Source organism: Saccopteryx bilineata, chromosome 7 (assembly GCF_036850765.1).
Source record: "Saccopteryx bilineata isolate mSacBil1 chromosome 7, mSacBil1_pri_phased_curated, whole genome shotgun sequence".
Taxonomy (NCBI): Eukaryota; Metazoa; Chordata; class Mammalia; order Chiroptera; family Emballonuridae; genus Saccopteryx; species Saccopteryx bilineata.
In genome coordinates this window covers 107,363,954-107,391,632 of record NC_089496.1, presented here as the reverse complement: position 1 = coordinate 107,391,632, position 27,679 = coordinate 107,363,954, and positions in this window count along the sequence as shown.

The following is a 27,679-nucleotide window of genomic DNA, read 5'->3' as shown; positions in this document are numbered from 1 at the left end:
GGGATATACAAATTGCCCTCATGCTGGCAAGAAATCATTAATAATAATGGCAATTATATTATTTAATAAAGTTTATTGACAGTAAGAAAAATTTGTATTTGTTTTATTCCAAAAACGGACAGAACTTTCCGGTAGACCTTATATATTTTAAAACCTTCCCTGGATGAGTCACATGCAGTCTGACACTCACTGAATGACCACTACTTATCATATAGAACCACTGTGTATTATAGAGAACAGAGTGAAACCAGCTGTTGCAATAGGGCAGGTGGCCCTGGGAGACAAATGTCTCTACTGCCCTGAACACACCGACAAGAGTAATTTGTTATGATGATTGGAGAGAGAGAGAGAGAAGATCAGTTCAGTCCCCAAATGGCCAGTTTCACTGTGACTGCGTTCTCTATTCAAGAATGTTAAACATCTCCCAAACATCATTTACGCATCCAGTTTCTTCCCAAGACAACCAAAGGAATTCAGGGCAGAAACAGCATTTGCTCCGAATTGAGCATCCGATTTCAGAAGCACCCCCCCAGCTCCCCCACAGTCCCCAAGGCCATTGAGGTTGGAGAAGGGAACTCTGCTTTTTATTTTCAGTTCTCCTTTATCCTCTCTCTCCTCCAAATAAAAATTGATCTCTAGGAGGAGCACAGGTATTGGCTTAACTCGTTCTGAATTACTCTAATCTCAAGTGACTCCTTGTCACTCATCATTTTACGGGAACCAAGTAGCATACCTATTATCCTGTTATCTCCTCCGGAAAGGAACATTCTAATGCGAACTCGCTGTTCTGATTTGCCGGCACCCTCAATAGCCCTTATGGGACAGAAGGTTTCCTTCTGCCGTCACTGGCACACACAAGGGAAGAGTGGTCTCTTACCGTCAGCCACATCCGGAGCCATGTGCCCACCTCTCTGAGTAGAGAAGCCTGGTGTCGAGCCAGGTAGACACGGGTGCAGACCCTGGAACTGTCACTGGGTCGTATGAGAAGTCGGTCATCTGTCTGGGCCTCTGGTGCCTGCTCTGTGAATGGGAACATGGCATGTAGTCCTGGGTTGTGAGATGTATGTGAAGAGATGACTTTTGAAATGGTTTAGCTCTGTATTAAAAGGCTATGTTTTATATTCTGTTAATAGTTTATGTAGGGCAACCAAATAAAACCCAGATGCCCAGTTAAATTTGAGTTTCAAATGAACATAATTTTTCATCACAAGTTGGTCTCATGTGATACTTGGGACATGCTTATACTAAAAACATTATGCCATGTTTATCAGAAATTCAAGTTTAATTGGGCTTCTTGTCTTATTTATTTATTTATTTATTTATTCAGCCAAGTTTCAAAATCCTAATTTTAATGGACCATTTTGTTAAAATGAGTGAATTAAAGTTCCTGGATAAAGGAAAGAATGTGCTGGTTTTCTTTTTTTAATATCTTTCTCGAGCTAGAATTCACACACCTTAGAATCCATCCAATTCAATCGTTTTTTGGTACAGAGTTATGTAACCACCACGGTTTAAGTTCAGAACATTTGTCATTACCATGAAAGAAACCCCCTCCCGCCTGCAGCCACTGACCCCCTCACCCTACACCCATCTGCACTCTGTCTCTACGGACTTGCCTCGTCTGGACATTTCCTGTAAATGGAATAATACAACATGCAGTCGTGATTTTGTTCACTTATGTGTTCTTGGGTTCATCCACGTTGCAGGATTATCGGTATTTCATTACCTTTCATTGCCAGGTCGGACTCCAGTCTGAATAGACCACATCCTGTTTATCCATTCATCAGTGGATGGACACTTAGGTTGTTTCTACTGTTAGGCTACTGTGTGAATAATATTGCTATGAGCTTCATGCTATGAGTTTTCATGAGGATCCATATTTTCATTTCTTGGATATATACCTAGGAGTAGAATTGCTAGGTCATGGGGTAACCCTCTGTTTAACTGTCTGAGGAACTTGTTTTATAAATAAAGTTTTATTGACACACAACCATGGCCATGCATTCATGCAATGTCTATGGTTACTTTTACACTGAATCAGTGAAGCGAGTAGTTAGGATAGAGCTCACATAGTCAAAATTATTTACTAGCTGAGTTCTTACAGAAGAACGTTGCTGCACTCCAACACAGAAAATAACAAAATGTTGTAAAAAGAAAAGCAGGCAATGATGAGTTTTGAGCGTGTATTGTCTTTGTATTTGCTATGATTTGCATGATTGTAAGTCTATAAGAATTAATATTTAGTAATGGCTGGTAGAAGTCCTGGCGAGTTTGCAGTAGGCTTCTACAAGCGGGTCCGGCCCGCCCCAGCCCTTGGCTTGCGTATCGGGGCAATGCTGAGGGTTTGTGTGTGCAAGGCCCCTGGTCCAGGCAGAGCACAGTCCTCCTCAAACACACCTGCATTCAGGCCAGAGGAGGCACGGCAGACCCGGTGAAGGTGGCCGGAGGGAGAGAGGGGCGTCACCAGGTCCGCTAGGGACACTCGAAGGGCCCTTCACGCCACGGTCGGGCTTCATTCACACAACAGGACCAAGGTGGACCCACCACAGAAGGTCTGCGCCCACTTCCACGGGAGGTCTGTGGGGCCCCTTATCAGTAGAAATGACCATCTAATTAGCAGACGCTGTTTCGCCCTCAGCTGACTGCGGAGAAGCCTGACTCGGTTCCTTAAGAAGCCGAGGTGTGGAGGCGGCCGGCACACTGGGTAAGTCCCCTTCACCGGGTCCTTTACACTTGACGGGGAGTCGTTCAGAGTGAGCCATGTGGCTGGCTCACACCAGCCCGGCTAAGAGGACGGACGTGATCGTGTTGTTAGAAGGGATGTCTGCAGAATAAAGAGGTGCACACCAAGGGGCTGCACCACACACACACACACACACACACACACACACACACACACACACACTGCATCTTAATTCTGGGCCCATCTCTTTGCCTCCAGCCAGAGTAGCTCCTGGAGCACCTCGATTCTCTGCACCCCAAACAGCACAAGGCTAACAGGCCAGAAGTTCAACAGCACCGCACCGTGAGAGGGAGGGGCTCCCAGGAGAAGGGGGGCTGCAGAGCCGAGCAGCCGCCAGGCCATGGTCGCAGCTCTTCTCCGAGAGCGTGGGAGGCGGCTTTTCCAGCCTGGCCCACCGAAGGGCTCCCACAGTGAGAAAAAGAAGGAGAGAAAGTGAGAGAGAGAGAGAGAGAGAGAGAGAGAGGAGGGGGGAGAGAGGAAGGGGGGCCAAGAGGAGAAGAGATACGGGGAGAGAGAGGGAGAGAGGGGGAAGGAGAGAGAGAGGGAGAGGAAGAGAGCAGGAAAAAGAGGGAGAGAGGCCCTGGCCAGTTGGCTCAGCGGTAGAGCATCGGCCTGGCGTGCAGGGGACCCAGGTTCGATTCCTGGCCGGGGGAAATAGGAGAAGCGCCCACTTGCTTCTCCACCCCCCCCCCTCCTTCCTCTCTGTCTCTCTCTTCCCCTCCCGCAGCCAAGACTCCATTGGAGCAAAGATGGCCCGGGCGCTGGGGATGGCTCCTTGGCCTCTGCCCCAGGCGCTAGAGTGGCTCTGGTCGCGGCAGAGCGACGCCCTGGAGCGGCAGAGCATCGCCCCCTGGTGGGCAGAGCGTCGCCCCTGGTGGGCGTGCTGGGTGGATCCCGGTCGGGCGCATGCGGGAGTCTGTCTGACTGTCTCTCCCCGTTTCCAGCTTCAGAAAAATACAAAAAAAAAAAGAGGGAGAGAATGATTGGAGAGGGGGGGAGAGAAAAAGGGAGAGAGAGGGAGAGAGAGAGGGAAGGAGGGAGAGGGGGAGAGGGAGGGGAAGAGTATGTATGTGGGAAAGAGGGGGGAGGGAGAGAGGGAGGGGAAGAGTATGTGTGTGGGAGAGAGGGGGGGAGGGAGAGGGAACTTTGCTTTTGTATTTTATTTTATTTTTTGCCAGGGCACCCCCCCCTCACCCTGTCACTGTCCTCTCCTGTTCTGGGCAGGGCCACCTTCTGTCCTCAAGGTCAAACATTCCCTGCCCCTGGAGTGCGGCCCCCAGGGCTGCTCATGCCCCGATGAAATGCACATCACCTTCTCCCCAGGAGATGCCTCAGCCCGCTGCCATCCTGCCAGCCCCCCCCCCCCCCCAGCAAACCCTGGGACACCCGGGAAGGCACAGGTAAAGGGCACAGGGTTCCCAGCCCCTGGGGACACAGGCCTCATCTCCATCCTGTACCTGTGTGTGCGGCTGCCGACAGAGCCACTGTATTTCCACCAAACAGAGGCGGGGACTGGCCCAAGGCCACTCAGAGTTGGGCCCAGAATCAAAGTCTCCCGTCTTCCCAGAGCCCACTGCCGAGAGGAAACGGCCCCTCCGGCAACCTCGCTGTTATCCACCAGTGACAGAAGTTATCAGCACAAACTTTCACCATCATGCAAAAGGCAGAGTGGTGCTTCTTACGGTGGAGGAGGGGAGTAAGAAGAAAAAGGAAACTTGATACATAACCACTTTTGATATCGAATGAGAAATGCAGGTGACGGGCAGGGGCCAGAGCGTGGCCTGTGTAATTTAAGCCGTGGCAGCGAGGGGCAGCTTCCACGGCAGCCACAGTAAATTACATACAAGTGCCACCGAACGATAACAAAAAACCGGGCCATCTATTTCAGTCCTATTTACAAGAAATCAATATCAAAACTTAATGCAATGCTGGTGAAAAATGAGCAGAAATACAGAAAGCATAATAAACCAGGAATGGGGGGCTCACCATGTTTCACTTTGGAAGAAAAAACTAACTGTCTCTATTTTCATGTTGAGGGATATTTCACGGAAACCATGTGCCAGAGGAAGGAGGGTTTGCCAGATCTCACTTTAAAATAACCTCTTTATTAGATTAAGGAAGTTCTTTAAACTGTGGGTTCCTGGCCAGATAGAGCTCAGCATGGGGAAGGAGGTACGTCGTCCTTCCCAGCGTGCTGGGTGCGTTCATTGACTTTCCCTGCTCATAGCTTTAGTCTTAGCATGCACATTTCTCGCAGTGCTGAGGCAGCAATGCACAGCCCAGCTTTGGTTTGGGGCAAACAGGAAGAAGTAATCTCTACACATTCTTGGCATCAAACCCGATAAATTCATGCAGCGTGGTCAGGTGTGGGGCGGGGAAACCACACAGGAGGCACCAAGTCCGTCTGTGTGCACACACGCACATTCAAAAGTTCCACCCAAAGCCCCGGGCGGATCCACTCCTTTACCTGCATGTGTGACAAGCAGACATTTGCTACCTCATTTTGGATGCCCACGGTCATTCAGGTTGACCAGAATTAAGGCCATCAGACCCCTTGTGCACCCCAGCCGCAGACCCAGACCCTCCAAGCCAACCACAAGCAACAGTTAGTCAACCCTCTCCACCACGCAGGGTGCATTTTTCTTCTCCGAATACCACCCCAACAGCACAGTGCCCAATGCCCCTTCCCCGTGGGCAGTATAGAAAGGCCTGTTAGGCACCTTCTAAAACTTTCAGGTTATTTCACTTGTTAAAACTGTGGCCAGGCCCTGGCCGGTTGGCTCAGTGGTAGAGCATCAGCCTGGCGTGCAGGAATCCTGGGTTCGATTCCCGGCCAGGGCACACAGGAGAAGCACCCATCTGCTTCTCCACCCCTCCCCCTCTCCTTCCTCTCTGTCTCTCTCTTCCCCTCCCGCAGCCAAGGCTCCATTGGAGCAAAGTTGGCCCTGGCACTGAGGATGGCTCCATGGCCTCTGCCTCAGGCATTAGAATGGCTCTGGTTGCAACAGAGTGACGCCCCGGATGGGCAGAGCATCGCCCCCTGGTGGGCGTGCCGGGTGGATCCCGGTCGAGCGCATGCAGGAGTCTGTCTGACTGCCTCCCTGTTTCCAACTTCAGAAAAATTCAAAAAAAAAAAACAAAAACCTGTGGCCATTTTAAAACTCCCATTTTATATGCAACATGAAGCTTCCTCCTCTCTCATCAGTGGCCGGGCTCCTGGCTCCAAGTCTGTTCCTGTTACGCTCCTCCCTTCTCTCCCTGGAGCAGGGCACGTGCCACCTCTGGGGCGTCTCTCTGCCCATCTCCTGGCTCTTCTCCGGGATTCCGAGATGCAAACCCAGGTGTCTGGCTGCAACGGCAACACTCTTAGACCCTGCTCCTCTGCCTCTGTGCGGCCTCTGCTCACGGAGAGGCAGCCAGGCTAGACGTCAGACCCGGCCACCATCAAAGGGTGGGCTTGATCTGGGGAGCAGCTCGGTCTCATTCAGCGAGTGGGCATTCAGGGAACGACCGGTCAAATTCCTGGTTAAAGTTCCGTATCTGCCACTTCACCATTCCTGACATGCTGAAAAGGAAGAGATCACCGCGGACTGAGGTCCTCAAGAATGGCTTCCTGGGGGAGATGAGATCCCACGGGAAGTTACTGTATTCTATTGTCAAGACGAGATCCCATGGGAAGTTACTGTATTCTGTTGTCAGGACGAGATCCCACAGGAAGTTACTGTATTCTATTGTCAGGACAAGATCCCATGGGAAGTTACTGTATTCTGTTGTCAGGATGAGATCCCACAGGAAGTTACTGTATTCTATTGTCAGGACGAGATCCCACAGGAAGTTACTGTATTCTGTTGTCAGGACGAGATCCCACGGGGAAGTTACTGTATTCTATTGTCAGGACAAGGCCACAGGGAGACAGCCGGAGGGCCCGCCCACCTTACACACAGCTGGGGGCTCGCTCATGCCCAGTAGGGGTCACTGGGGAGGGACCAGCAAGGTTTGAACATTGGGAAGATAATCTGATGGCTGGTCTAGAGGACTGGTAGGTGGAGGGAAGGACTAGAAGAGAGACCCTGAGCTGGGGGAAGCTGGACCCAGGGAGGGAGCACAGGCGCCGGCAAGAACAGAGGCAAGGGGTGAACGTGAAAGACCTCTGGAGGACGGATGAAGGGGCCTCGATGCACAGGGGCCCGTGGAAGCGGGGAGGCGAGGAGACTGTGAAGAGCCTGGTGTCCGGCCACAGGTCTGAGTGCATGGCTGTATCACTGACCGAGCCAGGTCGAGAAGTAAGCTCGAAGGGGCTGCCGAACACGGGAGGGTGTCATTTCGGACAACATGGGTCATCCAGGCGGAGGCATCCAGGATGGCTGGAGCTGGAGGTGCTGTCCCGGGTCTCCAGTGTCGCAGGCCCGTGGACGTCGCCCCAGGGGTGGAAATGCCCAGCTGGACCCCACTGAGATGGCAGCACCAGGGTCTTCTCCAAGGAGAGAGCTGTCCGGGCGCTCACACCCGGGCCCGTCTGCCACACTGTGAAGTCATCCAAGCTGTCATTCTGTGTCCTGCCTGTGTCAAGAGTGTCCCCAAGTTGGAAGAGGGAGTGCAACCCAGTGTGGATGTCTCCCTCCCTCCCAGCAGAGTCCCTTTCCTTCCAGATGCTCCAGGGCTCCTGTCAGCTCTCATTCATTTGGTTTCATTTGTAATCTTCTGAGTTATTTGCAGCCCAAAGTAACCTTTTCTCAAGCAACCAACAACCCTGAAATGGATACAATGATCCAAAGAGATAAGCAAGTAGCAGCTATCCAATGCCTCCTCCTCCTGGCCTGCTCTCCTTTGGGGGCACCTGCTGTTGATAATTGTGAATGAGTTGTGCATTCATTCATTCATTCATTCATTCTCAGACCAGCAGCTCCTCCCAGACACAGATGTGGAACCCAGAAGCTGAGGTTACCTCCACCTGGCGCTTTGCCCAGCATTGAAGGATGGGGTTGGGGGAGCTCATTAATCAGATGACAGAGGAGAGCGTCCCATACAGAGGGACCCAGTGAGCAAAGTCAGGGCAGCCAGACAACAGCAGGATTCAGAAGTGAGTGTAGGCCCTGGCCAGTTAGCTCAGTGGTAGAGTGTCGGCCCAGCATGTGGAAGTCCCAGGTTCGATTCCCAGTCAGGGCACACAGGAGAAGCGTCCATCTGCTTCTGCACCCTTCCCCTCTTCTCTCTTTCTATCTCTCTCTTCCACTCCTGCAGCCAAGGCTCCATTGGCGCTAAGTTGGCCCAGGCACTGAGGATGGCTCCATGGCCTCTGCCTCAGGCGTTATAATGGCTCTGGTTGCAATGGAGTAACACCCCAGATGGGCAGAGCATCTCCCCCTAGTGGGCATGCCAGGTGGGTCCCGGTTGGGTGCATGCAGGAGTCTGTCTCTCTGCCTTCCCACTTATAACTTCAGAAAAATACAAAAAAAAAGAAGGAGTAAGAATGGTTAGAGGGTCATAGTGGATTTTTGAAAATAAAATGATCATATTGCCAACTGCTATTCTCTCTGGTAAACTCCTATTCACTGCCAAGTGCCAATTCAGGCATCACCTCCTACAGGAAGCCTTCCTACCAGGCAGAGCTGGGTGCTCCCTTCTGTCTGTCTTCACAGCCCGGTTCATGCGGCCATTCAGCCTGCCCACATTGTCTCAACAACTGCGCTGTCTTCTCTGTGGACTCCACGTCCAACCCCACCCACCTCCTTCTCCAGGAAGTCCTGGGGGACGGGGGCTTCAGAGACAGCTGTCACCCCTCTGCTGTTACTATCAGGGACTGGCCGTGTTGTCTAGTGTCATCAGTGGACAGTGGCCCATAAAAGTGCACTGCGGTGGGACGCAGGTGCCGCGAGAGAAAAGTCACCTGCACCAAACACCTGCTTGCCCGGGCACGGCTGCATGGTGGCTCATCCCCCTCCTTTCGTCTTTGTTATAGACTCCAGGAAATAAAAGAAATTTTCTTCCCTACATCCACCCACCCCACCTCCTGGTGGGCAGACTTATCTAGAGTCCCATCTCTTCATACTCCCTGCAGGATGGGGCTGCTGGGCAGGTTTTAGGGGCTTTAATCTCTGAAAAGGAAAGAGTTCATCAGGACCCCAGGGGCTATGCTAAGCAGACTTTGTTTTTAGTTTGTTTGTTTGTTTGTTTGTTTGTTTTTGGGACAGACAGAGGGGCAGAGAGAAAGGGAGAGAGATGAGAAGCATCAATTCTTCATTGCAGCTCCTTAGTTGTTCATTGATTGCTTTCTCATATGTGCCTTGACCAGGGATCTACAGCAAAGTGACTGACCCCTTGCTCAAGGCAGCGACCTTGGGCTCAAGTCAGTGACCATGGGGTCATGTCTATGATCCCCATGCTCAAGCCAGCAACCCCGTGCTCAAGCCAGTGACCTCAGAGCTTTAAACCTAGATCCTCTGTATCCCAGTCCAACGCTCTATCCACTGCACCACTGCCTGGTCAGGCAAGCAGATCTTGTTTTTAATAGAGAGAGGGCTTGTCTCTGGTCACCCCTGAGGGCAGGGGAGGGAGAGACTCTGGCAGAGATGAAGGTAGGGAGGTCAGACCCATTCTTGGCCAAATGGACCAGCCAGGGCCATATTAGGAGCAACTGTCTAAGAGGAAATGCTCCACAGATGTCGACACTTCTCTATGACCCATTGCCTCCACAGCTAGAGGGAAAGAAGCTCAGGATGAAATTGCCTTTGCTATGGCCAATGGAGGGCCTGGCTGGTTCCCATGGGACCCGAGCTTCTCGGCTGTAACCACAATGCCACGGCTCCTGTCACTGAAAATTTCATATTCATCAGCATCTCACGGGGCCCCAAACGCTGAGACTTTTAAACAAGTCTCTGGAAAAGCATGGCCAATACCCCTTAGGAAACCGGAAGGGAAAGTTTGGTCATAGCAAAAAAGCCCCCTCCCCCCGCTGGCCTGGCTCCTCGCCCCTCCCGTGCCCATGATGGACACAAAACACACAGGAGCACCCAGAGCCGTCTCTCCATCCCTTCCCAAAGTCCCGAGATGTCCCAGCCCGGCCTCCAGAAGCACGCTCCAACGCTGCTCTGGTGTGATCCAGTGTTCTTACTTCCTGAGCGTGACTAATCCAATTTGTCTCCTCCCGGCCACGAACTCGAAGTCCTTCCCACTCTCCTCTACCCTGCCGGTGGTGCGGCGAGAAATCCATGCTGATCAATTCGGGGCAGGCTGCATAAGGCAGGCAAATCACACGAATATGAGTTGGGGATAACTATGATTAATCCCTTGGCCTGGCTGAGCCCTGATTCCCATCATTCCCTGGGGCGGCTCCGAGGTGACAGGGCTGAGGACAGCCCTTCGGATGGCAGTGGAGCCCAGCCATTCGTTACTATGATGTCCCCATCACTGAGCCTACTGATGAGATTATTGATCCCAGGAAATAATTACATGAGACGCACCACAGTAAGCACAGGCTGTCGTCTTTGTACAAATTTACTGGCAAGGGGGGTAAGCATTTTGTCATTTCAGAAGAGCCTCCCTTTTATAAATTAATTGACGGCACCTTTTTAAATTAACAATTGGTACTTTTGCTGGGAAAAAGAGCAGAGGAGAGGGGAGGAGAGGACAGAAAGGAAGAAGGGGCCAAACCCAACGCACAGGCCAGGCCCAGGGAAACGGGAAAGCAAGTACCCAGTAGATGGTGCTGTAATCAAATTCTAAAACCTGTTACACCACCGGCTGTTTAGAAAAGTGTTGGGAAGTGAGGCCTGTGGGAAGGAAGCTGGTTAGAATTAAAGGCACACAGTTCAATGGATTCAGTCATTTCCCTCACTTTGGATAGAGATGATGGTGGTGATGATGATGGTGATGGTGATGGTGATGATGGTGATGATGGTGATGATGGCGATGGTAATGGTGATGATGATGATGATGATGATGATAATGGTGGTGATGGTGATGATGGTGATGGTGATAATAGTGATGTGATGATGATGGTGATGGTGATGGTGATTATAGTGATGTGATGGTGATGACGATGGTGATGGTAATGATGATGATGATGATGGTGATGATGGTGATGATGGTGATGGTGATGATGGTGATGGTGATGATGATGGTGATGGTGATGATAATGAGGTGATGGTGATGGTGATGATAGTGATGTGATGGTGATGATGATGATAGTGATGTGATGATAGTGATGTGATGGTGATGACGACGATGGTGATGATGATGATGGTGATGGTGATGATAATGATGTGATGGTGATGATAGTGAGGTGATGGTGATGATAGCGATGTGATGGTGATGATGATGATAGTGATGTGATGGTGATGGTGATGGTGATGATGGTGATGTGATGGTGGTGGTAGTGATGTGATGGTGATGATGATGATAGTGATGTGATGATGTAAAGTCGACTAATCGCAAATCGATTAATTGTAATACAGCGATGACTCCTTCACTTAACATCAAAACAAATGATAATAATCCACAGTCAAAAGGGACAAACCTGAACTCTTATGCTAATGTCACTAAGTCTATTCATCGGGTCCACAAATCTCCTTGGCCTTCTACCCCATTCTTTCACACCCACTACCCAATTATCAATAAATCTCGGAATGGCTATCCCACTATGAGCAGGTACAGTAATCCTTGGCTTCCGACACAAAACTAAAGCCTCCCTTGCACATTTCCTCCCACAAGGTACCCCTACCCCCTTATCCCAGAAATCACAGACTAAGAGGCTTTCTGCCTCCAAATGACTCAGTTCAAGAAGAAGGTGGGTGATAGCCCCCCCCAACACTGGTCTCATGAAAATCCCAGGAAAACCAGCAGACAGTGAAAAGGCCCTTTCCACACTGAATATTGAGGCGACAACTAGAGTTGTCTTGAATTCTACTCCAACAAGAACAATATCGTTCATATACATTTTGCACATCTGTCTACGCAACATGCCCCATGGACCTTTGAAGTAAGTGAGTGGAGTCCAGCCCAGCGGGAGCTGAGTGTGCAGAAGGACAGCCTCCTGCACTGTCATTGCCCCGTGGCTCCATTGAATAGGCTCTTCTCCAGAGTGGGCGGGGCCCCTCAGCTAAGGCAGCTATGACCTTGAGCACACCCGATGACAGCCCATTGTCCTGTGGGCAGCCGGGGAAGGGAGGAGAAGGGAGAGAGAGCTGCTACCCGGGAAGCACCAGCCGTGGGGAGGCCTGCGTGTGAACTTGCGTGCCCAGGGGGGACCGCCCAGCGTGGGTGGCACTCCCCAACGAGCTTTTCCAGGCCTTCAGTAATGCTGGGCACACCAAGCCACGTCCACGAGGATGTACAAGTCTCCCCAGTCCCCCAGGCTTCAGGATCATGGCTCGTCAGCTGACAGATCCCCCACACTCCCAAGAAAGCACCTGCATTTCACAAGGTGTCTGGGAGGAACTGCAGGGGTCAAGGTCAAGGCCAGGCACCTATACTGTTGAGCAGTGGCCTGCTTCCTGGGGATAGTGATGGGCTGGACACAGGGGTGTCAGGCCTCCCTGGGAGTGGAGGTTGAGGAGGGAAGGATGCTGGAATCACGCATATTTCCATGGACAGGTAATGGCCCAGTTGACCCTGGTCCCATCTCAGGGACAGAATTGGGGACAGAGGAACCAATGGGGCTTCATGGGTGAGGTAGACCTTGGGCTTGACCCTGAAGGCCAGGTAGAATAGGGCTGGATGGAGGGGAGAAGACGGGATCAGGAAAGGGGTTCAGGCTGGGGTGGGGGCAGAGCAGGGAGGAGGTGGGAGCACAGGGAGCTCTGGGCACAGGGAGGAGTGAGTCCCACTTAAAAGCAGAAGGGAAAGTATGGGACAGGGGCCTGAGCAGGAAGGCCCACCTCCCTACCCCCAAAATCCTTGTCAGGAACATACTGGCAGGTCCCTATGGGGCTGGCACCGTGTGCTTCCTGTGGGCCACCAACGCTGATGGTGTCACAGGCTTGCTATAGAGCCATGTGGAACAGCACAGGGTAAACAGCTCGGTTTCAGGCAGTGTGCCTGCTGTCACCTCATCGCTGTCAGCACATCTCTCTCCAGGGAGAAGACAAACTCATCAGGGGGATAGTCCATGCCCCCTTCTCAGGGAGGCAGCTTTGACACGTGTGACTGCCGTCCCTCCCTCCGCTCAGTGTGGTGGGCCGGGATCGGCTGTCACCAGCCCAGGCTCAGCCCCAGCTTTGCCACCATCTCCCGACCAGGAGTTCATCACCAATGGGACCAAAATAAGTGAACTTTTTATTTTCTAATTGAAAAAACAAATCGTAGGTTCAAAGGCAGAGGGAGAGGTCTCTGAACCAGCCTCCATGTAACAGTTGTGTAGAAACATGCAAATCTTCCAAAGCCGGCTAGAATGGAGTCCGTGCGTTGCTGCGTGCAAGTGACTAGCAGCCTGGCATGCAGCATCCTCACACCCCGATCTTCATTTCCGCCCCAGGCCCAGGACACAAGCTCTCCGAGAACCCTTGGCCAGGTGGTCCGTCCTGCGGGCCATGACCTCCCCACCCCTGCTGGCAACTCCTTGCAGCCTCGACCACGGAGGAGTTAGGACAGGCTGGGCCTCAGAGGCCTCTGGGCACGGTACACACAAGGAATAGTTCATTTTGAGTCATCTTGACTGGACACGGGGCACCCAGATTAAACATTCTTTGGGGTGTGTCTGCGAGGGTGTCCCCAGATGAGATGAGCATTTGAACTCAGGAAAGCAGCCCGAGTGGGCATATCAACCCTCTGAGGGCCGCGATGGGACGAAGGCAAAGGAAGGGAGGACTGGTTCCCTCCTGCCTGTCCACTTGAGCTGGGACAGGGGTCTTCTCCTGCCCCTGGACTGGGACTCACTCCTCCAGCTCCCTGGCTCCCAGGCCTCCCGACTGAGACTGGGACTATCGCAGTGGGCAGACTGGGACTTCTCAGCCTCCATAACTGCATGAGCCATCTCCCCGGGGTAAGTGTGCACATGCCGTTGGTCCCGGTTCTCTGGAAGGTGCTGGCTCACACCGCAGAGAACAAACACCCCAGAGACAATGGCCCGTCTGTGCTGAGGAATCGGCCGGACGGACCTGGGAGAGAGTTTTATCTGAACCACCTGACTGTCCTTGGAGCTGCTTCTCAACAAAGCCATGAACACTTGCTTGGGGACTGCATCTGCATCCGGAACAGCTGGGCAGACGGATCCCTGGAACGGGAAAGGCTCCGGGCTCACGGCTGCATTTCGGGGATGCGGGGAGCAGGAGGGTCTCCCTTTCAGGAGGCCGCATCAGGCAGCCTCTCCTCCTGGCTGTTGTGGGGTCCGGCGAAGGCTGGCAAAGGCCTGGGTCCTCGGGACGCTGCAGATGAAGGGGGTGGGGGAAGGGGCCAGAAGGCAGGCTGGGGTGGGGCCTCCTCCGCCAACCTCTGCCTCCCGCCTTTCCCACCAACCTCTGGCTCCGCAGCTCATTTCCATAAGCAAATGTTTAGACTGCCACATTGATGGATTCGGAGAAAACTGCGGCAAAGTCATAAAACTTTTCCATTAACCACATTCCCCGTGCAACACTTCTCCTGTTCTGCACCGTGGACCCACAGATGGCTTTCTTCGGGCTGCAGAATTTCATGAAACCCACAGTGGCTTCCTGCGAATAAAGGGTCCCCGTGCCTGTCAAGTTAGTCCCCAAAGCACGCTGGCGCTGAGGGGGCGTGGCCAAAATCATGGTGATGCCTGATAGTTCTTACCGACGACCGTATTCCCTTGGCTCATCGGCTATGAGTCTACCGCTTAGATGGCCTGCCCAGAACAACTTGCTAATAACGATTACTATGATCCCTGTTTTTATTCTTGTTCTTATTTGCATCTTCCTCAAGGCCTCCGGCAGTGGCAGAAATAAGCTGCTGCTCGTCCCCTCAGAAGTGGCTGGTCCCTCCCCTATTCAGAGCCTCAGTCCCGGGTTTGTAAGATTTTAGGTGAACCTGTAGACCTACTCGGTGATGTACATGGTAGGCATTCCAGAAATACTGTGTAGATGCATGCATGCATGAATGAATACATGAACAGAAAGGGATTCAGAAGCTGCAAAGTCCTGTGCAACCCAGGAGGGATGATAACTCTTTGTTGTTTCATTTCACCAGCCAGTCTGCTACAAAGCTTCCTAAGCAATAATCTAGTTTTGAAAATAACAGAAAGCATGGCTTCACTGCTCCATTCAAACAACGAATCCTTTTTTGAGGGTCACACCGCAGGGGATTCTGGGAACAGAGCAGTGAACAAAAAAGACACAGCTCCTGACCCCGTGGAATTTAACCTGGCAGGGAACCAGAGAGTAAACAAGTAATTACACCGAGGAGCGTTTAATTACACATGTGAGACAAGCCACGAGGAAAAGTGTAGGGGCCTGCGAGAGCAAACAATGGGCCTGCCCAGGCGGAGGGGTCAGGTGTCCCTACAAGTGTGACATTGGAGCTGAGACCCTGGGGAGGAGCAAGAGTTGGAAAGATTAGGGCACAATGAGAGCATGAATGTATTTCCGGATGGCAAGGAAGGAAAGGAAATTAGACTCAGAAAACTGGGGGAGGCAGGGTGGACGAGCAGGAACTTGACCTTGGGCAAGGCCAACAAAGGTCCCCGGCCATGTGCCCACGTCGGGCTCCTGTGGGCCACAGCAGCAGGGGAAGAAAGACCAGGTCCCTGGACAGAGGCGAGAGAATGCCCTGGACCTCCGTGGTCCTCTGCATGTCCCCCTCTGCACTACAAGGACAAATCCAGGCTCAATCGAAAACCTCCCCACTCCTCAGTGGCTCTGGGCTGAGTCAGCTGATGAATGGCTCACTGTGCAGGATGTGGGAGGTGGAAGGGAGGAAGGAGCCATTATTATTCTCCAGTTGCTGCTTCAGACAGGTGTACGGACAGGGATCCGACCTACAAACTGATGAAGTCCAGCCACCCAGTCAGGAGGCGGGCAGGGGCAGGTGAGGTTGGCAGAGGCAGGCCCCCACCGAGGCTACAGAGACCCAGGATGGGCACAGTGGAGGCTGCGCATCTCCTGCTAAGCAGCAGTTAGCAGCCCTTCCGAAGGCTGTGCAAACCCCAACCTCCTGTGTTAAATTCCTTCTTACTTGGGGTACCCAAGAATGCCTTTGTAAACCCGGGACTCGGTCCTGGAGGAAATTGCCCAGGTAAAACAGCTCACGGAACAGCGATAGTGTCTGATCACAGATTGCTACAACCTTTCCAGGATGTTTGCATTTTAAAAGTCGCTGCTTGAAGAGGTCCCCAGGCAACCCAGGCAGACCTGCGGGAGTGTGGGGGAGGCATGCCTTCAGGCAAGCATCACAGTAGTCACTCCCTGTAGGCAGCTGCACCTGTTAGTTAGAGCAGGCAGCATAAATGCATTGGATGACAAAATGATATTTGTTTTTGGTCCGGAGGCTGGGCTGCCCAGACCCATCTCAGCCCCCAGAGCAAGAAAAGGGGGAGTCCAGGCCACTTGGCTCCTCTGATACCTCTTTGGAGCCAAAGTGAATGCTTCAGAAATAAGTACAGAAACTGTTCGAATGCTTTGGCCAATGGCAGAGGTGGATTTCAGTTCTCTTTCACACCTGTCTTTCTTCCTAGGAGGCAAGACGTTTACACAGAACAGACCCCATCCTGTTAAGGTGGTGGTGGCAGCAGAGGGCGGGACTCCTCACTGCTAACCCAGACTGAATCCTGAACCCGCTGCTCCCCCAAAACCACAGCCCCGGAGGCCAGAGGCCACTCCAAGGCATCTCAAACTCCTACACCAGTGGTCCCCAACCTTTTTCAGGCCACGGACTGGTTTAATGTCAGAAAATATTTTCACGGACCGGCCTTTAGGGTGGGACGGATAAATGTATCATGTGACCGAGACAAGCATCAAGAGTGAGTCTTAGACGGATGTAACAGAGGGAATCTGGTTATTTTTTAAAAATAAAACATCACTCAGACTTAAATATAAATAAAACGGAAATAATGTAAGTTATTTATTCTTTCTCTGTGGACCAGTACCAAATGGCCCGCGGACCGGTACTGGTACCGGCCCAGGGGTTGGGGACCACTGTCCTACACCACCTACGCCTATTTATCCCAAATCTTGAAAGCAAGCAAAATTTGAGAATACAAGTGTGACTAAAAATTGAAAGCTTATTAGCTGAGATCTTGCAGGATAAATTCTAGGAAGCTCTCCGAAAAATCACCACCTTTTATCTTTCTGTTGGGTAACCATAATTTCACCAACTGTCATCCCTGCAAGCATCCAGGAAGCCCACAGAACAACATTCCCTCGGCCCTTGTGCTGAACCAATCTGCTTCCTCTCCTCTCTGTGAATCTGATTATCTAGGTGTCGGCCTAAAATCTTTAACGTATACATAACTTGTATACATGGCGTTTGTAAGTGGAGGCTGACTTAGAAATAGAAACAAACCCATGAATACCAGGAAGAAAGAGAGAGAAAGAGAGAGGGCAGCAGGATAGATCACTAGACTCACACAGATCAAACCTCTGCACCCGGGGAAACAAGGCCAGCCCTGCCCCTTAGAGAGCGAGCTAAGGCCGCCAGTGACTCTGGGCTCCCGTTTCAAACAGACACCATTTGAGAAATGTCTTGGTCTGAAACATGGGAAAATGAGAAATTATAGGGCCTATCTAACAAATCAAAAATTAATAAAGTAACAACATAAAGGTAGATTTACCATTATTTATAATTTACCATTTTTACCTTGTTTTCAATTGTCTCTCGTCCTCTTCATTTGAGGAGCCCATTACATTTTATTATGCTAAACCCTATCTTCTGTCACATAAATTACAGTTAAAGATCTTAATATTAAAGCCTCCTAGCTCCGAGGTCATATTTCAAGCTTTGTTCAAACCAGACGTTAATGCTGGAATTGAACACAGGATGCTCTGTCATCATTACCTATGATCTCCAAAGTATAATACAATTTTTGCTATATATGGCACGAGAATGCCTCTTGGTATAACACTGAATTATGGAGATATATTGATTTCTGCAGTATTTTGACAAAACAATAAAACTAAACCTGTTAGCTCCTAAACAGATACCCAGACATCCACCCAGCCATGATGGCAATGGTCATGAAGATAAAGGTTTCATTTAGCCCGGTTACCATAGGAAACCGCTCCAACTCACGTCTGCCCTGGTGGTCCCTGCTTCCCCGACTTCTGTGGTCTCTTTCTCCTCTCAGGGGCGGAACACGAGAGGGAGGAGAAAGCCGATTTGCCTTTAGGTTGGCTGGGGTGGAAATCCCAAGCCAGTCCTCCCAAACCAGTTAGGGGACCTTGGTGGCGGGGGGTGGGGGGGCAGACTCCCCACAGGTAAGTAAGGCCGATACCCACCTCCTGGGACTTTCAGGGGAATGAAATGAATTAATACAGGCACACAATGTATGTACCTAACCCGCCTTACGGCCCGGCCTGCAGCAGGTGCTGAGGAATGGAGGCTATCAAGGTTGTCAGAGGATGTTGTGCACACGGGGCGTGCCTCTGGCCCGCACACCTGCTGTCCTACTGTGAATGAGTTAGGACACCCGGCCAAGTTCTCACCTGCCCTTGTCACCACCTTTCCTTGGGATCCTGGGCAAATCATGCTTGTTTCCCAAGCCTCCATTTCCTCATCTAGAGAGCGGGGATAAAACGCAATAAGATGTGACTGCTTTGCAAAGGGAAAAATGCCACACGCGCATAAAGGATTATTACCACAAATCAGTCTTGCAGGTTTGAAGCCGTAAGCACCCTCCGAGCGCGATGTCGTTCCAAATCAGGCATTTGGCCGGCACAGAAAGAGAACTTCTTGAGGAATAAATCATCGTGTCCTTTCCCCTAAGTAATGCTGATGATAATGACACCACAACCGTACAACTAACTTCCCCCCCTCGTAATGATGAGAATAATGCTGCTGCCACAAAAACTCACATTTATTAAGCTCCTACTACGAGCCAAGCACCGGAATATTATTTTCACATAAAATGGTTATCCCATTATTTTCTTGCAACGAGTACGGATCTGTTGTACAAATAAGGAAACTGAGGCCCAGTGAAGCTGAGCCTTGCTCAAGTGTCCTGGCTGCTGAGCGGAAGCCCAGGACGGGGGACCCGGGTCTGCCTGTCATCAAGCCTGGGGCCCTGTCCACCACGCTCTCGTCTCAGGATCCACCCCGAATACTCCCGTCATGTCTGCCCAGGTAGCTGCAGAAGAGCTGACATCACTGCGTGGGCTGTTGCTCGTCATACAAGACTGTGGCTGAGCCCTAAGTCACCAGACCCAGTCGTCTTAGCACCTGCTCGGTACCAAGGGTTTGTTCACAACCCAATTCCCAGAGCCACTGCCAACCTGGAAATGGCCCCGGAGCACCAGCTCATGGAAAATGTAGGGCCTGGGAAAACACATTGAACTGGGACATGCACGGTTCCTGGTTCTGGGTTATGTTGGGGAAGAGGCGTCTTTGGAGCAGGAAGACCAGGGTTTCCTCTGGCTCGGCTGAACCATCATGAGCAAGACTCCTGCCTCCTGTGACCCTCAGATTCTCCTCTACTAAAGTTGGAGACAATAAGAAATATCAATCGCCATAACTCTTCCCTGACCAAATTGTCCTGCAGTAATGGGAGGTCATGAGTATAAAACAGCCTGCCTCCCCACCCCCTCGGCCAGTTGGCTCAGAGGTAGAGCATCAGCCTGGTGTGTGGATGTCCCAGGTTTGATTTCCGGTCAGGGCACACAGGAGAAGCACCCATCTGCTTCTCCACCCCTCCCCTTCTCTCGTTTCTCTCTCTCTCTCTCTCTTCCCCTCTTGCAGCCATGGCTCAACTGGAGCGAGTTGGCCTTGGGCACTAAGGATGGCTCTATGGCCTCTGCCTCAGGCGCTAAGAAGAGTTTGGTTGCTGAGCAACAGAGCAACGCCCCAGATGGGCAGAGCATTGCCCCCTAGTGGGCTTGCTAGGTGGATCCTGGTCGGGGTGCATGCAAGAGTCTGTCTCTCTGCCTCTCCTCCACTCACTGAATTAAAAAAAAAAAGAAAGAAAGAAAGAAAGAAAGAAAGAAAGAAAGAAAGAAAGAAAGAAAGAAAGAAAGAAAGGAAGAAATAGCACGGCCCACATGTCTCATCATCTTATTCCCTGTGGGCTGTGGTGTGGCCACACAATCACATCAACCGCAGCTCCTGCCCCAGGTCAGGGTCATCCACAGAGGAGTGCAAGGCTTCCCAACAACTGCACCATCATCAACACAAGCCTGCGACCTTGCAGGGCGATGTGCTAGGCACCGTTGTCTGTCTTCCCTGCGCAGCGTGAGAAACGCGTGCAGGATGCCAACAGAGGCACGTGGCACACACTCCGCTTTCTGAACACGTCAGGGTCCTCCCGCTGTTCTCAGAATAAAACAAACCTTAGCGCCACCTACCAGGTCCCCATGTGTGGACCTCCGACCAGACATGGCACGTGCTGCCCTTCCACTCCGCCACCCCATCTGCCCAGGGACCTCTGACTTCTCTTTAGAGCTCCTCTCAGTGAGGACCGCATCCTCTTCACGGACAGCCTTCTCCCACGTGCACGTGACACTAGGACCTCCATTTCTCAGTTCTTACCACAGTGGTCGTTCTGCATTTACTCGTGTGATTTTTTTCATGTCTTTCTATTTATTCCCTGGGTAATAAATTTCATACAAGCAGGAGACACGCCTATTTCACCACCATGATCTGACTCTAGAGATTAGCACAGTGACTGGCACTGAGTAAGTTCTCAAAATAAATGTCAAATGAGTTTATGGTTGTGAGCCAACATCCCTGTCACCTGTCCTCTTCACCTGAATGCCTGTACCTGTTAAGCCAAATTCAGAGGGACCCAAAACATGAAAGACAGGAACAATGCCCGTCGTTTACACATCAAAGCTTTATTGTCTAGCTTGGCCAAGCGGCAGCAGCTCCAACAGAAATCTGAGGGAGAGCGGGGCCGGCCCTTTGTTCTACTTAGTTTTTATAGTTTTGTAAGTGGGAAGTACAGAAGCAAAAATTGTAATTAGGAGCCCTTTACCACTATTGGTTATAGTCATATGTCCTTTAACATGATAAGACCATGTTCAATTTGCAAGTCATATATCATTTTGAAGAAAATAAAATTTACAAGACAACACAATGGTAGAAAGATGTCTCTTTACATATTAAAGGCATTCCTATATTATCTAGTGTTTATCTGCTATCTCTTTGTCCAGAGTCACACACACATTTACATAGGAGAGGTAGTTTCGGTGGGGACAAATGCCTGCAAATGGCTCATTGCTATAAGAAAAGGTTTATTTTGGCTTTTCTCTCCCTGTACCTGGCTAGCCATTCACCCTTTTCCCCACAGGCATGGTGGAATGTCTGGAAATCCATGTTTTCCTCCCCTTTGCATTTACAATACAATGCCAAGGGCCATCCTGGTCATGCCAATTACACAGTACAGAGACTACTCTCACAATTTCTCTGCACACCTTAACCCAAATTAATAAAATGTTCTCCAAGCCCCTTAAAATATTAATTCTGTAGTTTTTGGTACCTTTCAACACCTGCGGATGAAGTGGCTCAGTGGCTCCTCAGTACCTTTCAATCCAGTTGAAAAATATTGATGAGCCTTGAGCCGCCTCGCGCCGTACACAAAATTCACTTGAAATGGATCACAGACCTAAATGTCAAAGTTAAAACTGAAATCCCTGTAAAAGAAAACAAAGAAGAAGAATTTTCATGATCCCACATTAGGCAAATATTTTTGAGGACACAAAAAAGATTAACTCTAAAAAAAAACAAAAAAAAACATTTATTGGACTTCATCAAAGCTAAAAACTTTTGCTCTGCTCTTCAAAAAAAAACCCATTTTTAAAAAAAAGCCACAGATTGAGAGAAAACATTTTAATGCAAGCATCTAAGAAAGGTCTTATAATCCCAAATATATAAAGAACCCTCACAGCAAGATAAACCGACCAATAAATCCAGTGAGCAGAAGTCTTGCACAGGCACTTTGCAAAAGAGGTACAGATGACCAGCGAGCACAGGAAAAGATGCTCAGCATCATTGGTTGTCAGAGACAGGCAAATTAAAACCACATATGATACCACTTTTTAACCACCAGAATGGCTAAAAATAAAGACTTGATAATACCAAGTGTCGCCAAGAATGTGAAGCAACTAGAATATTCATACACTGCTGGTGTGACAGTAAAAATCCCAAAGTGCCTGACCAGGCGGTGGCGCAGTGGATAGAGCGTCGGACTGGGATGCGGAGGACCCGGGTTTGAGACCCGAGGTTGCCAACTTGAGCGCAGGCTCATCTGGTTAGAGCAAAAAAAAACCTCACCACCTTGGACCCAAGGTCGCTGGCTCGAGCAAGGGGTCACTCACTCTGCTGAAGCCCCACGGTCAAGGCACATATGAGAAAATATTCAATGAACAACTAAAGTGTCACAATGCGCAACGAAAAACTAATGATTGATGCTTCTCATCTCTCCGTTCCTGTCTGTCTGTCCCTGTCTATCCCTCTCACTGACTCTCTCTCTGTCTCTGTAAATAAATAAACAAATAATAATCTTTAAAAATCCCAAAGTGACAAAACTACTTTGGAAAACCACTTGCCATATCTTATACAGTCAATTATTCACTTAACATCCCAGGCATTTACCCAGGAGAAAAGACAGCATATGTCTTCACAAAGGCTCATGCATGACTGTTGGTAGCGGCTTCATTCAGAATAGCGGGAACTGGAAATAACCACCATGTCTATCAACAAGAGAACTGATCGACTGTTCTCTTTGTACACACTGGAATACTACTCAACAATAAAAGATGCCCACAGTGCTTAGCAACAACATGAAAGACTCACAGAAACATGCTGAATGGAAGAAGGTAGACAAAGAAGAGGACAAACACGTATGCTCTAACTTTTATGGCGCCCATTCATATGGGCAAAGTCATTCCACGGGAATAGCTAGCGGTTAGTGGTTGAGTGGGGTAGGAAGTGGGATCATGGAAATGCTCAGGGGAGGGCTGGCTACAGGACTGTAATGCTCAGCAAAACCCTCCAAAGCTACATTTAAGATCTGTGCTCTTATTGTATGTAGGCTATACTTCCAGAAAGTTGGAATTAAGAAAAAAATAACAAAATGACCTTGACCTAGCCTGCACTCTGCCACATGCCCTACACTGAGTCCTGGAGAACAGAGAGGAGAGGGTCTGGCCACTTTCTCATTTTCCACCTGCTGAACTTTCATCCAACAAGAAATGGGATTTTTCAAAGGGATTGATTCATGCACGGAGTCATGTCTTTTGAACAGCAAAGGACCAAGCTTTCTCTTGCTCCTGTCTCCTTCTCTCCCTCCTGTCCACTGTCCACTCTCCACAGGAGAGCCAGATAGCCTTTTAAAATCACCACCCCAACCATGCCCCTCCCGGGCTAAAGCAGCCTCCCCCAGCCCCGCCCCCGGAAGAACTGTGCTCACATGACTGTACTATACAGTTTCCTGGGGCGGCCCTAACAGAGTCCCACAAGCTGGGAGGCTCACAGCAGGAAGTTATCCTCTCACCCTTCTGGAGGCTAGAACCCCAAAATCAAGGGGCCAACTGTGGAGGTGCCTGTGGAGGAAAGCAAATTGGGCTGATGTTGCAAATAGGAAATGCAGCACTAATTACCGTATTTTTCGCTCCATGAGACGCACTTTTTTCCCCCAAAAGTGGAAGGGAAAATGCCCGTGCGTCTTATGGAGCAAAAAATATGGTATTTTATTAAATATTTTAACACATCATTTGGTTCAGAATATTTTTTTTCTTATTTTCCTCCTTAAAACCCTAGGTGCATCTTTGGTCAGGTGCGTCTTATGGAGCGAAAAATACGGTCTGTTACATTGCAGTGGTCCGTGATGGTGCCCTGGGCACCTGGCCTCCGTTGCCTCGTGCAGCCACGCTGGGAAAGGGCAGAGGTGCCAGTCTCAGGGGTTCACCGCTGTGTTCTAGACTTGACACAACCTCCTCCCTACTGCGAGCCCCCCAACCCCACCCCCCGGCCAGGAAAAGGAGACACTCACACGGTGTTTATTTAGAGGGGAGCCTTCCCGAGCGACAGTGAAAAGCAGGTTGTGCATGTGGGTCTGGGGTCCGGAGCCCTCGGAGAGAAGGGTCACTAGGAAGTCGCTGTGTCCCCGTGACACGCGGAGCTGGGACACTGTCGCCCATGTCAGAAGGCTTTCCCTCCTCCCACAGGGCTGGCCGGGCCCCTCTAGCTGTGGGTTTCCTGGGATTCAGATGGTTCTGCCTCTCAGAATTGCAAGGGGGCTGCGCTGTTAACAAATACAGCCCCTGAATTACTGGGATAAGATGAGGGACTGGGGTATAACTGCATCTGAACATGACACAAATCATTCGAACCTGACACAAAACCATTTCCCCACTAAGTAGAGAGAACATTCGGCCAGGTCCTGCTGACAGCAGAGGACTCACCCCTTTCAAAATACCCAGAGGGGGGTCGCCCCCCCATCTTGGGTTTCATTTTGGCGTCTAAAAGTTTCCCCTTTTCATTAAGAGAGAGATTTTCTTTAGAAAAAAATTTTTTTTCCTAAATATATATCCTTTTTTTCCATTACAACTGAAAAGAGGGGTCATGAGCCTTCCCTGATGAAGGTATAAATATTGCATTTCAGAGGTGGAATGGTTTGCCTCCCACTTTGCAGGATCCCCTGGGGTAAAATCTCACCCAGCGCGGCAGCGGCCTCGCTCTCTTTACATGCTTGTTTGCAAAAAAAGCAGCCAAGGAGTAAAGCGGCCTTTTCACTTCAGGGGCCGCGGCTGTGCTTAGGGGGTACTTGACCAGCCGCATCTAAGGACTGCTTAGCACAGGGCCTCTGCCTCCACTCACTCCACGTTTCTGCTTCTCGGGGGCAAGCAGGAAATTTAGACCTTTGCCCATCTGGGAAAGAACAAAATATTTATCGACACAGGAGAAACTCTCCTGGGGGCAGGGGCGGGGGGTGACACCTGTCCCCATCTCTCAAGAAATACTCCATATTTTTCATCCAAGAGATTTTTATATGATGGCCTCGCCTCTTTTTCTCTATCTTTTTATCTCTCCGTCTCTTTGTCTCTCTGTCTCTATCTCTTCCTGCCTCTATCTCTCTGCCTTTCTCTCTGTCTCTTCCTGCCTCTATCTCTGTCTTTCTCTCTGTCTCTGTCTCTTCCTGCCTCTCTCTCTCTGTCTTTCTCTCTGTCTCTGTCTCTCTCTGACACTCTCACCGGGCCACACGGCCTGTAGGCCCAGCTCTCCGGAAGCGTCTACAGCAGACCCTTCGCCCCAACGAGCGTGTGTGCCCGTTACCTCGCGCATGCTAACTGGTGCCTTTTCCTCTTGTTCATGTATGTATAGGGTTACTCTTTCATCTGAGAGATGTTTATTAACCGGTAGCTGTTAATTAGATAAGAAGATAATTTCATGTAAATGGTGGATTTAAAAGCAGCCTATCTAGCATGCTTACTGTTTAACAGGAAGGCTTTGGGTTTGTTTCTGTGTTGTCCCTATGTGAGTAGAGCAATTAATCGACTCCGCTGATTGAATGAAAAATGCATCGTAATTGCTTGACCCCATCAAGCAGCTCCCGGAATTATTTGACACTGGCGGAGGGACACAGCCTCCATCTCTGTTTCCTAATCGGCCCCTGGGCTAACAAAGGGGCACTAAGATGGGGTCCTGCTGCTCCCGTGCTTGAGAGCGGAGAGAACAGCCCCAGTGACCAGACCACTCAGGAGCACAAGCAGGAAACAGAAGAAAAACATCGACTGCTGCCCTAATCATCCGGACGGCTGCCTCCCCTTCCCTCTGGTCCTATTGCGCTGACCTCCTGGGGTCTGGGGCAGTGGGACCCACACGCCTTCCAGCCTCTGGGCTCTGTGGAATGAGGTTCATTTCATGAGGACAGGATGTTCTCCACAAGGGAGGACAATGCAGGACTTCCAGGTTTGCCTTCTAAACGGTCTCTAAGAAGAAGCTTAAGAAGACTGAGGATGGAGGTGAGCTTCTTGCCAGACCCATCTACACCACCAAAGGAGTACTTCTCTGATCCCTCCCCAACCCTCCTATGTCCAACACGAGCGCCAGCACATGACGCTGGCTCGGGTGGAAATGGAGCGAGCAAAACCCACCAACCCGGACTCACGGGTGCTGCAGCTGCAGGTGACCTCAGGACAAACCATGATACAAACCCTGGGTCCAGGCACACTGAGGTTGAACCCTGAGCCCTCCTGACACCGTGCTTCATCTGACATTGAGAACTGGCCCAAATAGGGTTCTCCCAGCAGAGAAGGAAACAAACCCCTCAAGGAGCACCCACCGCACGTCCGCTGCTCTGCACGGTGCCTGGCGCAGGTTGTCATTTATATTGGACAATAAACTTATGAAGAAGATTTAATTATCTCCGTCCCTGCCAGGAGAAACTGAGGCTCCAAGAGGCTGGCCAGTTTGCCAGCGAGCGCAATGGGAGGAAATAGCAGAGCTGAGGTTTGAGCCTGGCTCTCCCTGCTCCGAAGGCCAAGCCCTCTCCACATGCAGTGGCCAGGACGTCAGGCACGTGGGAAGCGTCCCTTGTTGTCAGCCATTACCATTGTAGCTGTCATCTTACTGTAGTTGTCATCATTGCATTTCCATGATGCGACTGCCTCGACCTAACCAAAGGGACCCACAGTGCTGTCCAGGGCAGGTCTGCAGCTGTGAGTCGCTCACAGTCCACGGAAGGCTTCGGATGCCCAGGCAGGCTCCACTGGCTGCCTGCATCCCCTTTTTCCCTTTTATAATGGACTTTCCAGCTGACTGACTCAGAGCCACTCCTGAAAGCAGTTAGAGAATGGCACTTGGGCCACCAAAGGAGAACTTCCTCTGTTCTAATGGCCTTTCCAGTCTTTATAGCTAGAAATCTTAACAACTACAGCGTAGCATCAATGGACTACACACGCACACTCACATATCTAAGTATTATATACGTAAGGAATACTGACCCGCAGATTAAAACCAAAGAGCAGAAACATTGTGTTGTGACCGTGGAGTGTTCCCATCTGTACGGCAATGCACTGTCATAAGGTGACATCTGCTGACTTCGCAGAAGAGAAACACAAGCCGTTCCAACCCCTCCGCCATGACTTGTTCCACATCATCCAACAACAACAAGTCAAGATTCACTTCGGGGAAATTAACACAGACTGGCCTTGAATGTTTTTATTTTTTTCTTTTTCTCAGCTGCCAATATGAATTATTTAGAGTTTCTAAAATTAGGGGGCATTCCCAACGCCTGTGGTAATGACCTTCCAGATGAACGTCCATCACCGATGAAGACATTTGGCCAACTGGGTGCCGTAATAGTGGCCATACGTCACCCAGGCCCTGCTCTCCTGGGACTACTCTGACGTGTGTTAGAATGAGATGGGAAGGCTCTGGTGCAATCTCTTCTAGACCTTGGCCATTTGCGTGTCCCTGGCCCATGTTTTACCGTCATCGCCAGAGACACGCTTGGCCTTCGCTTCGAGGCGAGGGCCTCACCAGCAGGACCCTCCCCGTCGAGTCTGAATGTCTGCTTTCTGCAGCGTGGCTGCAGGACGGAAGTGGGGGCCGTGCCAGAGCTCTGAACAGCGCCCCAGTTTCCAGGTCAGACGGGGCAACATTGCTTCAACGTCTGAGTCTGAATCACTCACATTGGGGCCTGAAGTACAATGTGGTGGTGCGACATTCATGCACTTTGAAAGGCTTTTGTGACTTGGTGTTTGGGAAATGGCATATTCTCTACTCCCCACTAGAAGACTCTCCTTCCTCCTTGGCATTGTAAAGGCTCTGAAAAGTCCTGCACTTAAAAAAATATATATGCTAGTCAATTTATTTAACCCGTCTTTTCCATTTCCATGA